The sequence below is a fragment of the Cylas formicarius genome, unplaced genomic scaffold (genome assembly GCF_029955315.1).
Source record: "Cylas formicarius isolate icCylForm1 unplaced genomic scaffold, icCylForm1.1 PGA_scaffold_1__22_contigs__length_36826433, whole genome shotgun sequence".
Taxonomy (NCBI): Eukaryota; Metazoa; Arthropoda; class Insecta; order Coleoptera; family Brentidae; genus Cylas; species Cylas formicarius.
The window spans coordinates 14,860,964-14,873,710 of NW_026844264.1; positions in this window are offsets into that span (position 1 = coordinate 14,860,964).

Below are 12,747 nucleotides of genomic sequence, written 5' to 3' on the forward strand. Positions count from 1 at the left end.
CCACACAAAAAGATGAAAAAGCAAACACCAAAAATACCTCATGGTCAAACACTTCTCCAATTAACACATTTGCATAATTTCAATGGATATGCAACTATGACCTGAAAATACTTAAGTATGTGTAGTATGTATGTAGTAGTATATATTAATTAGGTTGTCAAATACTATTCTTTTCTTTTAATGTTTTGGATCCTCCGTATATGTTTAAGTTAAGTTTATGTTTAAGGTACCTGTAATTTTGTGTTCTGGTTGCATGGATCAATTGTCCCTTACTCTTGGCATATTTTTTTAAAGATAAATGCTTGATCCACTTCCATACTGGAAGATTTTGCTTTTAAAATACCTTTTGCTGTGAATTTCTTCCCGTGTCGCTTCAAAAGTTACAAAATCTTGTAAAAAAAAGAGGAGTAAGAAAAAAGCTCAGTTAGTTATAGAGGAAAAAATAAGACAACAAGTCAATTCAAACAGAATTTATTCTTGGTGAGGTAGGCGGGTTGCTTACAGTTAACAAAAGCTCTTTTTATTTTAAAACAAATTTGGAAAAGAAAAAAAAAGGTTCACACAATTTAACTACAGAAATCTGATACCTTCCATACAGCGTAAACGTATAGCAAAAATCTGCAAAATATAAGTTGGCTAGCTACACATGATCATGTTTTACCTTACAGTTCGAAAGACAAAAGTAATAAAATTAATAAAATTGTATTGTATAAGTATTATTGTAGTATTTAAGTAAAAAAAAGGTCAAAATAGTACTTAGCTGCATTGGCTTTGGCTCCAACAAAGTAGTTGTCACACAGCTCCTACATTTATTGGCTCCAAATATTTGCATGTGGCAACTTTAGCTATTCCGAAACGGTACCCCTTGATACTGTTCAACGAAACTTCATATAGATCCCGTAAGACAAAAAAAAAGGAAGAAAAAGAAACCCTACAAAAATTAGAATACCCTACTAAGAAACTAGGAGAAATGCATATTTGCGGCTTACCTGAACTAGTAGCTTGTGGTTGGGCTTTGACATTCGGTAGAAGGGTTATTAAGTCCCTTACGGGGGAAATGTCGATAAGCACAAAAAACAAACCAAAACTGTTTCGATTTTCGAGTTATACTTGGGAGACGAAATCCTGAAAACGGCAAAATTTTAAGTTTAAGTTTAAAACTTCACCTCAGTTCCTTTCTACTTTTCTGGTCGCTAGTCAACAACGAGCACCCCTAATATTGTCAACATGGCACGAAAGATCAAAACTCCTTTAATCTTTGTCATGCGCGCGAAAAAGCACACGAGGCGGCTGCGGGTATTTGTCTCGGTTTAGTTATGCGGTATTAATTGTTCTGCAGGATGCGTACGTTATTTGAAGACATCCATAATGTGAGATCATAAATAGAGGACTATAAAGTTACGCAAGAAATGAAAAGAGATGCAGTTATCATCGCTATATGCGCGAAACACACCGATTTAAAAATCTTCAATTTTCTCAACTGCGCCCGATCATTCGTACATAAGGTAAAAGTCTGTTCATAGATATAAGAAAGTGACTAACTGATACGAAATAAGGAAAGACCCGGGCAAGCTGTATGAATGAAATGTGGCCGAACAGGTCCGTACTTTGCTTAGAATTTAATTATTTTGGGTTAGGAAAGATACTAAACAATATTTATTTATTTATGGATATCCATTTGTAATCCAACCATCTTTAGAGCCAGCATGCAAAATACTTATTCTTTTACCTATTTTTGATGGCGCGTTTGTTTTACACTTATCAGTTGAGTCAACCCATCCCTTTTCCGGGGTATCATAAGTGTCGAACCAGGTTTCATCCAAGTAAATAATTGGCCTTTGTTGTTCTCTGTAAATCCTAATTTTTTCTAGATATTCCAGTCGCCATTTCCGAATTCTAAAAGATTCCATTAAAACTTGCCGTTTGCCAATTTTTTTAAATCTAAAACCCATATCTTGAATACATTTCCATAAGGTAATTCTGCCACATTTAACACCGGTTTCATCGTTTTCAAGCCTCCTAATTAAGATATCTAATGTATCTTGATCACTTTCATCTACACTCGAGAAAATGTCAGCATCGCTTCTTTTTTTCCTCGGTGAAATGGGATTATTCACAATTTTCCATACAGTTGATGTTGGAATTTTCGTCAATGTGGCCGTTTCTTCTTGCTGGCACCACGCGTTCAATGAGAGTCAAATAAACATTGTTTATAACTTCCTTAGTCTCAATAGAATAGTGTTTTCTGCATTTGGGCGGGAGACTAGACACTAGACTCGAACATATTTTGCAAAATTCGCACACGATTCAACACACGCTGTATTACACACGAAATAAGAATGATTACTAATAAACTTATATCAAAGCAAAGAATGTTAAACAAAGGTAGGTATAAAATTATTTTCTATTACGGACCACAAGTTTACCTGAATTTAAATTCCGAAAGGTAATAATCTTGTTGCATTCTATGTTAATGACCACCCTTGGATAATCCCATTCAAACGCATTTGGTCACTTTCTTATATCTATGAATAGACCATACCTACCTCCCCGGATCTTAACCCCTTGAGCGAGAGAACAATAAACATCCCCATAACACTATTTCATCGCTGAAGGATGCTATAACAGCCACATGCAGTCGTTTCCGATCTCGGATTGTGTCCTTTATTACCTCTAATGGGGATTTTTTTTTTGAATAATTATATAGGGTAAGAATCAAATTTCATGGAATTATAATAAATTTTGCAATAAATATGAATAAAGAAATTTTATCAATTTGTTCCCAAATATCGTACGCACTCTATACTATGCGAAATATGCGTATTACTGCCGTTTAAAATAATAAAAACAACATGGCCGTGTTGTTTTGGGTGGAAGGCGTTCAAGAAAAATTGTAATTGTGATGCGAATAAGAGTAAACTCAGGTTTGTTGTTATAATCTTCCAAATGTTGTACAATGGTTTCTACAGGAGCAGATGGGAACGTGGAAGTCGAGCACACAAAAAAGTAAAGGACACAGATATTCTACGATGCATCCAGGAAACAACTTACTACTAAATTATATTTTTGCTGGAATCGGCGAGTTTCCTATATATTGATTGTGTGACTAGAATCCGGAAAATACTATCACTGAAAGAAGCTAGGAACCTAACGGAATGAGATTAGATAGATCGATAAGGAAATAGGGATTAAACAAAAATTAGAATTGAAAGTTAACGAGAATTACTGACCAATAGTGACCAATCAGTCAGTTAATGCATGATTGTCGTAATATTCATTTTTTTCTATTTTGAAAGTTGCTATTAGGTGTGTATTTCATGTAATGGCGCGGCATTATAATTTTAATTTCTGAATATACTAACATGTTAAATACTCTTCTGCATTATTTGAAACTAAGGAAATTAGAACGGAACAATTGCGTCTAAAAAAATAAACCCATAACACTATCACCACAATTTCCTTATTGACAACTAGATGGAAGAAAATAACCTGACGCCGTGTTAACGTTAACCAAAAAGCGCACAAGGCAAAATAAAAAGTAATTAAGCTTAAGATTTACAAACATCATTAAAAGCGCCCGCGGGACGAATGGAAACTTGAAAGGCGCACGACGAATGGCAACCGCACTTTGACATAAAAGCTAATGGCAACTTGAAGCATTTAATAGGAGCTGCGGAGAAATTATGAGTGGCCGGCATTTGCCGGTGCCGCCGCCGCCGCCGCTACCGCGTCACTTGGACCCGTTCTTAATATGTTTTTATACGTCGTTGGGTTTGCAAAGTAATCCGGCAATTTTAAAGAAGACGAGCGTTTCGTCAACCCCCTTCCGAACCGCCCCCGTCCAACGGTTTTGTAAAGAACGTGTGTCGTTAACGAATCCTAAATGAGCGCTTATTTTGCTACTCTCGCTACTACGGGGGGCTTTTGAATTTTCGGAAACTTCCCGCGCGGTTGTTAATTGACATTCTGACGAAAGCAGCCAACCAATCCGCGTTGAGAGTTTTTAACGACGATCTCCCGCGATCGTGACAGTTCAGGAAACTAGGAAACAGTGAATTACTGCGTAGTTGATGCGGCAAGCTACGCACTTATGAACTTTGACTAAGTTAAATAAAACTTACTTCCATAGCATGGCCTTCTGAATAAAGGCCTTTTGCACAGCCTCTCAATTCAACTACTAACGCTCTTGAACTATTAACGAGTAAATTTCCATTGATTATAGCAATCCTATGAATTTCTATTTTCTGAGACCTACATCTGTAACACCGATATCCTAATTATTCAGGCATTGATTTAATCGCAAAATTACATTATTTCAAAGAAAGTTTCGCAGGCTACTGTAATACTAATTACAAAACTTCTGGCTTTCTCTTGCTTCGGTGGTTAATGACGTTTGGGCATTCATTGACTTCTTCAGAGCTTCAATGCGGGCCAGTTAAGCTCTGAAGAAGGCAACAGGATGATTGGCGAAACGCCAGCAAGTTCGACTCAACAACAACCGAGGCAGGAGGAATTCAAAAGTTTTGTAAATAGAAAAAATTGCAATTTATGAGTTTTGCCTATTGCTGTCCATTGGGCAAAACTAAAAATGGTGTGGCAAATGTGTCCCGGTAGGATATTCATAAAAAGGAAAGACTTTTATTTTATCCAAACAGAATAAAAATTAGACATTATCTACATAGCATTGTTTTGACATTATAATTAACAGGTCCTATCGATCAATTAGTCAAGATTCTATATTTTTTTCTTTTTTTAGTTTCATACTTTACCACTATTCCCCAGTTCTCTGGTGTCACTTTCCCAATGGTTAGATCAAACAGTAGGTGTTGTATCTTGAGGAGCAGAGTAACACTACGTGTTTCTGCTATATCTTTCAAGGCGTATTTCATAAAACGATGTTTGTGTAATTAGATCGTTCTTTATCAAATTTAATATTTATATTAACCAGTCGATAATTTACTGTTTTCTCGAAGAAGACATGAAAATGTCGAAACTAGATAGTTATTGAGTCAACCACTATCACATAAACTGATTACTGACCCAGTACTTTGCTGTAACTATGCCGAGGAAAACGCGACCAAGTCTTGGCAATTTTAGGACCAATCATGACAAAATCCGCTAGTGGACCCATAAATGGGGAATAACTGACTGCAAGTATGGACACTTTGCACATGCTGCCTTTCATAGTTCAGCAGAATGACCACTAACAACGGCATAGTTCCTATTCCACTGTCCCCATGCGGCTGACGGCTATAGAATTGATGTCTGAGTTGGTATCGAACTTTGAACATACTGTTTGCCTTCATTATGACCTAGTGTACCTCACCTATTTGGCTGTATGCTTTGTCTTTTTGATTTTTTTTGTTGATTTGTCGGAATGATAGCTTTCGTTATCCATAACTGCACTTCAGTCAACCAAATGATATTTTATCATTTCAGGTAACATGGTAAGTGGTCAAAAATGACTGCTAAACCTATTCGGATTTATAATAGGGATCAAAAATAATTTTATTTCACAGAGTTTACCTAAGCCAGAATTGAGTGGAACTGGATACATATTTCCCAATTTGTTACTGTACACTTTTTTTAAATAGGCTATGGGACCGCCTAGGATAATCTTACCTCATGAAGTAAACGTTGTACATTCAGTCTAAGATGTAGCAATAGACGTAAGTCTGGATGTCCTTGAAAGCCATAGAAGATGGGTTACATTAGCATTAGCTTGTATTGAATATATGGTTCATACAAATACAAAATATTAAACCTTGCAGTTGCTACATGACCTTACATTACTAAGGGTTTTTTTTTTCGACGTATAGAACTTTAAGTTGCAATAAAACAACGATGGATTATTCAATTGACATGAATTTTATTTATCCGAAAGAAGATCTTGTGGCATTACATTTTAAATGTGATTTCTGGCATATGACCGCCACGGCTGGCGCGGATGTAGTCCAATCTGGACGTCCAATTTTTCCAACATTTCTCGCCGTATATCGACAATAACACGGCGAATGTTGTCTTCCAAATGGTCAAGCGTTTGTGGCTTATCCGCATAGACCAATGACTTTACATAGCCCCACAGAAAGTAGTCTAGCGGTGTTAAATCACAAGATCTTGGAGGCCAATTCACAGGCCCAAAACGTGAAATTAGGCGGTCACCAAATGTGTCTTTCAATAAATCGATTGTGGCACGAGCTGTGTGACATGTTGAGCCGTCTTGTTGAAACCACATCTCCTGGACATCATGGTTATTTAATTCACGAATGAAAGAGTTAGTAATCATAGCTCTATACCGATCACCATTGACTGTGACGTTCTGGCCAGCATCGTTTTTGAAGAAGTACGGACCAACGATTGCACCAGCCCATAAAGCGCACCAAACAGTCAGTTTTTCTGGATGTAACGGTGTTTCGACATTCACTTGAGGATTAGCTTCGGTCCAAATGCGGCAGTTTTGTTTGTTGACGTAGCCATTCAACGAGAAGTCGGCTTCATCGCTAAACAAAATTCGCTTATGAAAATCGGGAACAACGGCAATCTCGTTTCGTTCCCATTCGACGAATCTACGCCTTGCTTGATGATCATTTGGCTTCAATTCTTGCACGAGTTGGATTTTGTAAGCAAGTAAACCAAGATCCTTCCGCAAAATCTTCCAAAAAGTGGAAGGACACAGATCCAATTCCTATGCTCGATGGCGGATGGACTCATTCGGGTCTTCCTCAATGCTACGCTCTACAGCAGCAATAGCTTCTTCTGTACGCACCGTACGGTGTCTCTAGGGATGCGAGTTATCAATAAGAGTAAACCTGGTGCGAAAACATTCTATGGTTAATCGAATTAACTGCTCCGATGGACGATTTTGTCGACGATAAAATGGACGTAGTGCGCGATACGTATTCCGCACAGAACCATTATTTTCGAAATAAAATTGCATTATTTTCAAGCATTGTTCAGGCGTGAGTCTATTCATGATGAATTGCCAAACCAAACTGAGAATAAATCACTTGACAGCTGTTAAATCGGTCGTCATCTTGAACAGCAATGCCAACTTAAAGTTCTATACATCGAAAAAAAACACCCATTACATATGCGCGCGACAGCCGTCAGACCAAGGAAATTCTTAAATATTAAATTGTGCAGGTAGATTAGGTGACCGAAATATTCAGGTTGCTCTTCAGAACAACCTGTTTAAATCAAGGTTTCAATTGATTAAAATGGCAGATGAAATGAACAAATCAAATTGAAAAGAATTTAAACGGATGGAAAATTTCTGCACTACGTGTCAGCTCAATGGGTCGAAATAATTTTAATGTCCATTTTTGACTCTTTTGCCGAATCTCTCATTTACATGTTGCTGTCTTTTTGTAAAAAATAAGTCACTTTTCAGAATTAATATACGGGGTTATATCAAAAAGTTAACGGGTTCTACTTTATTTTTTAAATGCTACGCACTATATTTTTTATTTCATTTGAAAATATAAACAATTGAAATCGCAATACTGAACGACTGTGTCACCAAAACTAATCAAAAATTGACAGTTCCGCAATACTTTACCCTACCAGCTCAAACATATCAGGCAATGAAAATCTACCAGAAAAGATGTTCCCCAACACATCACAAATATGATACTACTGGCAACATTCTGGCAATGTTTCTACCAACGCTTTGCACCAATTGCCATTTGTCATCAAAAAAATCAAAGACCGGGCTCTTAAAATGTAAACGACCAATATAAAATATGCTAAAATTAATTGAATAACTTTTAAAAAAATTCAGAGCAAATTATATAGGCAAACTTTCTATCCGCTTGTTAATAAAATGAACTTCCGGGAATAACACAACGCAAGTGCTTTTATTGCGCACTCATATTTCATTCGGTCGTCCCAATCAGCATCGGCAAACGTGCACAGTGTAAGGGAAACAGATACGTTTTCCATAAATTCAAAACAATTCGCCGAATTCTAAAAAGTACGAAGCGTACCTAATTTCAAGTTTTAATTAAAATTTTCGTATAACGAGTCTACGGGAACCCGGGGTGCGTTGACTTTAATTACATTGTTAAACGCACAAAGGAGTCTTTTTAATGACACCTGAACAAATACGTTTTCGATTTATTTATTATCAGCGACAAAGCACAGCCTTCTGACGCGACGCTGTTATTCATTTGTTTGTCTTTTTCCATTCTTTTCATTCGCGTCCCCTATTTTGATAGTATTAAGAATGTGGCTTTTAATGATTCGGTTTTAAATCTGGCCATTGTGCGCGCAAGAAAGTCAAACAGAAAATATTTTCACACAACTTCTGGGTATTTTTCGAAAGTATTAAAGGAAGACTGTAAAAATATTTTAAAAACGTCGTGCTTGGTATAGCGTAAAAGCGATTTGCCCCTTTATTGCCCATTTCAAAAATGTATAAACTAATAAAAGGGAAGTTTCCGCCAACAAAGACATTCTTAATGTCTTATGAATATCGCAACAAGGTCATATGTTACAAAATGCAACGCCCATATGACATCTCTATAGGACCTTAGATGATCTGTTAAAACCTCTTATAAGCCAAACCACAAAATGCTAAAAATATTGTAATGAAACATTTCAGTTTGGTCAATACTTTCTTTATCTAAAATCAACCAAACACAAATGAACTTTGACCACGCGACAGACAGAAGTGAGAAATTCGTTAAAATGATGGTCTTAAGTAATTTTATGTGATGTTGAGAATTTGATTGAATTTCGTAGATTCCTTTAAACTTCCACAATCTTTTTGCATATATAAAGAGATTGTATATACCATACTACAAGGCAGGTATTAAAATAATATAATATGCAAAAGTGCGGTAACCGGCATTTGACTCACAAGTTTATTTGTTATTTGCTTAATAAACGACTGTTAGTTTTTGGGTACATTTTCGCAAAACAACATGACCGTCAAAATTGACAAACGTCACAATTCAAGTCGTGGGAAATATCTCCGAAAACATTCGATTGCTCCCAAACTCGTGCGGTAAAATCCCGGAAATGTCCGAAGTGGCTCGGATTCGTGCGAAACGAAACTAACGTGGTAAAGTGGCGCTTCCCGCACGTTAGATCACTGTGTAAGTAGGTATTTTACAAACGGCCGTAGAAAATATATAACAAGATAACTGGGTTACACTAAAAAGCATGTTTGACCTAAAGCCATGAAATTGTTTCTTAGCGGCGGGAAGTATAAGTGGTAAGTAGGAAAACTTCTATCTTAATGAAATATGCTCCAATGAAGCTATAACACAAAAAATGTGATAAGAGAAAAATATAACTTATAAATTTTTTAGTATCAACGTGTATCAGAGCGCCTTTGGCAAAAGGTAATTAATAATTACTGTATTATCTATGTCTGTGTAATTTTTCTTGCTAAAAAATAAAATTTCGATAAAATTTAATTCTTTCTACAATCAAACCTGCCCACCTTTGGGGTATCATGTTCAGTGTTCATGAATGGATGGCATTTGGTATAAATCATAAGTACATTGAACCATTCTTTATTTAGTTGGTAAATTTAAAAAATATAATAACTTGAATTTTGATCTTTATTCAATAAGTATCACATAATTACATAATTACATCACATAATCACATAATTACGATCAATGCGATTAACGAAAAAAGCGAAAATTTTATCATAAATGTTCACTAAAGCATGTTCATGCTAGTAAGACTTTCAGGGTTGCTGCGCCATCTCTCGGACAGAAGCATAATTTTAAGGTGCACCTAAGCACGTATCCTCACCTCTCGAATTGGCGTTTTCTATTGTATCCTATCTTGAGGTACAGGTTTCGTCCTTAATAAAATTAAACAGACCTCTCCGAAAATAACGACAAAATGCTAGTTTCCTGCTGCCTTCTTTGATCAATGCTGTGCAGTCAAGGAAATCTTTTGGAATATTGACTTTTCCGATTTAAGTCTATGGTGACATGCATTCACAATAGAAAATTTGAATTTAAGTATAGCTACACCATAAACTTTTGTATTTTTCAATTTCTCAAGTGGCACTCATCTTTAGCAGGTTTTGTTGTTACGAATTGTGCAAACACCTTAAGAAACCAGTCTAAAATTTTAGTTATTTGGGGTTTTGTTAGGAAAGATACTATCAGTATCGCTATCGCTATCATCGCCGGTTCTAATTATTATCTGCATGCCCTAGATTTTTTGCATAATTATCACAGACGTATTCCTTTTGTAGGTTCAAGCTTTGTAGAACCTCAATTAATTGATTTTTGGTATAATCTTCGTGAAGATAAATGTCGTTATTATATATGTAGTTTTGGATTGTTGCTTTTGTGTCACATGAGGAAGGGGTTTTAGTCAACTGTCTACTGTGATAACTTGCATTGTCCATTACAATTACAATTACTCTATTAGGAGAAATGTTTGGAGCTAGTTTGTTTTTAAACCAACTTTCAAATAAATCGGCGGTGGTGTCTTCATGGTAATCCAGAGAAGAATCTTTAATATTTTTCGCAGATAGAGAAAGTCCATTTGGAATCCAACCATCTTTAGGACCAACATGCAAAATAGTTATTCTTTTACCTCCTTTTGATGACGCGTTTGTTTTACACTTATCAGTTGAGTCAAACCAATCCTTTTCCGGGGTAAGTGTCGAACCAGGTTTCATTCAAGTAAATAATTGGCTTTTGTTGTACTCTGTAAATCCTAATTTTTTCTAGATATTCCAGTCGTCATTTCCGAATTCTAAAAGATTCCATTAAAACTTGCCTTTTGTCAATTTTTTTAAATCTAAAACCCATGTGTTGAATACACTTCCATAAGGTAGTTCTGCCACATTTAACACCGGTTTCGCAATTTTAAATACAGTTGATGTTGGAATTTTCGTCAATGTGGCCATTTCTTCTAAAGATACTTGCTTGCTGGCACTACGTCAAATAAACATTATTTATAACTTTCTTAGTCTCAATAGAATAGTGTTTTCTACATTTGGGCGGGAGCATCTCCTGAGATACACTAGATTCGCACATATTTTGCATAATTCGCACACGATTCAACACCCGCTGTATTACACACGAAATAAGAATGATCACTAATAAACTTATACTAAGTAGTATACCAAACCAAAGAATATTAAACACAGCTAGGTATAAAACTATTTTCTATTACGGACCACAATTTTACCTGAATTTAAATTCCGAAACTTTAGGTAATAATCTTGTTGCATTGCATGTTAATGACCACCCTTGGATAATCCCATTCAAAAGCAATTCGCCACTTTCTTATATCTATGAACAGACCATACCTAATACTACACAACCTAATGCCTAATTTTTATTCTGTTAAAAAATTTTTTTTTTTTATCCTCTTCTGATTGAACCCATAAACTGACCCGAAGCCGTGTGGTACTACCTGCACTGGATAAACTAAAAGTAGCTTAAGTATTCTTTGGTCACTCCGCAATCCTTTTGCACAGATTTTATTACTCCACACCTTCCCAGAAGAGACTTTAACATTTTATATGTGAGTTACTCGTATATTTTTGTATGGTAAGCAATAGGATGGTTTTTGGATATTCCTTGGACAATTTTCCTATTGTTCATATCAGATAAGCCTTTCTCTACATATCACTTCCCCTCTTCAAAAACATTGGCAATCTACTTACTCATCGATCTCGTATTATTATACAACAAGGCGATATTATTGGATTTTTCCGATCTTGGACCAGTCGACAGTCACAATAGGAGACAGCTCTAGGCTAGGTTTGCTCTAAATAATGAAAAGGCGCAGAATGCTTTTATTGAGTGGAAAGAATGTACCAACAGGAGGGTTTCCGTGCCAATAAAGGACCGCGTTGTGTCCAGAGTCAACAAAACGGTGTCTTTTTCGGTAGGATTGTTCAATAGCCTCGGGTTACGCGTTTGTTCCGAAAAAATAAACCCCCGTATCTTTTTTTCGATATGAATTTGATTAAAAGTAAACTATGGTGAAAAATCTGTTTGGCGATTCGTTGAATATTATATCAACATCAGAGAAAGTTTGGTCTCTGGAACCTTAACCTTCAAAATTTAATACCTCAATTATATTGCAATAGGTCCCAAATTCCAATACTCCAAGATTTTTGAAGCAGTGAAACTAATTTGGATCTCACGCATTATTCAAGATTTTTGGTCAGATTTAAGATAAAAAAAAAATCATTTAAAATACTAAATACGGAATTATTCCCCATTTTTAAGTGATTTTTCAGTTAAAATGTTTGCTACGTGCGAATGGAAATATAAAACTTTGTAACATATCTGAACCAAAATCGAGAGAATAGGAATATAAAATGAATTCTGAAAATCGTATTTTGTCAATTCGAAGACTAAAGACTAAAATCAATATAAAATGAGATTCAAAAATCACAAAAATCTCTACATTTATAACTCTATGATAAAAGCAATAAAATAATCGTTTATAATAGTTTTCTTCTGTTGCAGAGACCATTCAGCTTAGTGCGCTTTACACCTTTTTAGATACCTTGCATTTCCAAATTTAAAATATAAAGACATCGTTTAAAATTCTAAAAAATGAATTATTGCACATCTTTAAGTGCAAACATTCAGACCTATTCAAGCGACTTTCAAAAATAAATCTGATAGGCATACGTGAATTTTATACTCTACTTACTTTAGTTCTGTTCTAGTTCTATATGTTTAACAAGAATGTTTTCCCAAATATAATTATTTTAGTTTATTCAATTTCGTGAATCAATTTGCCTCA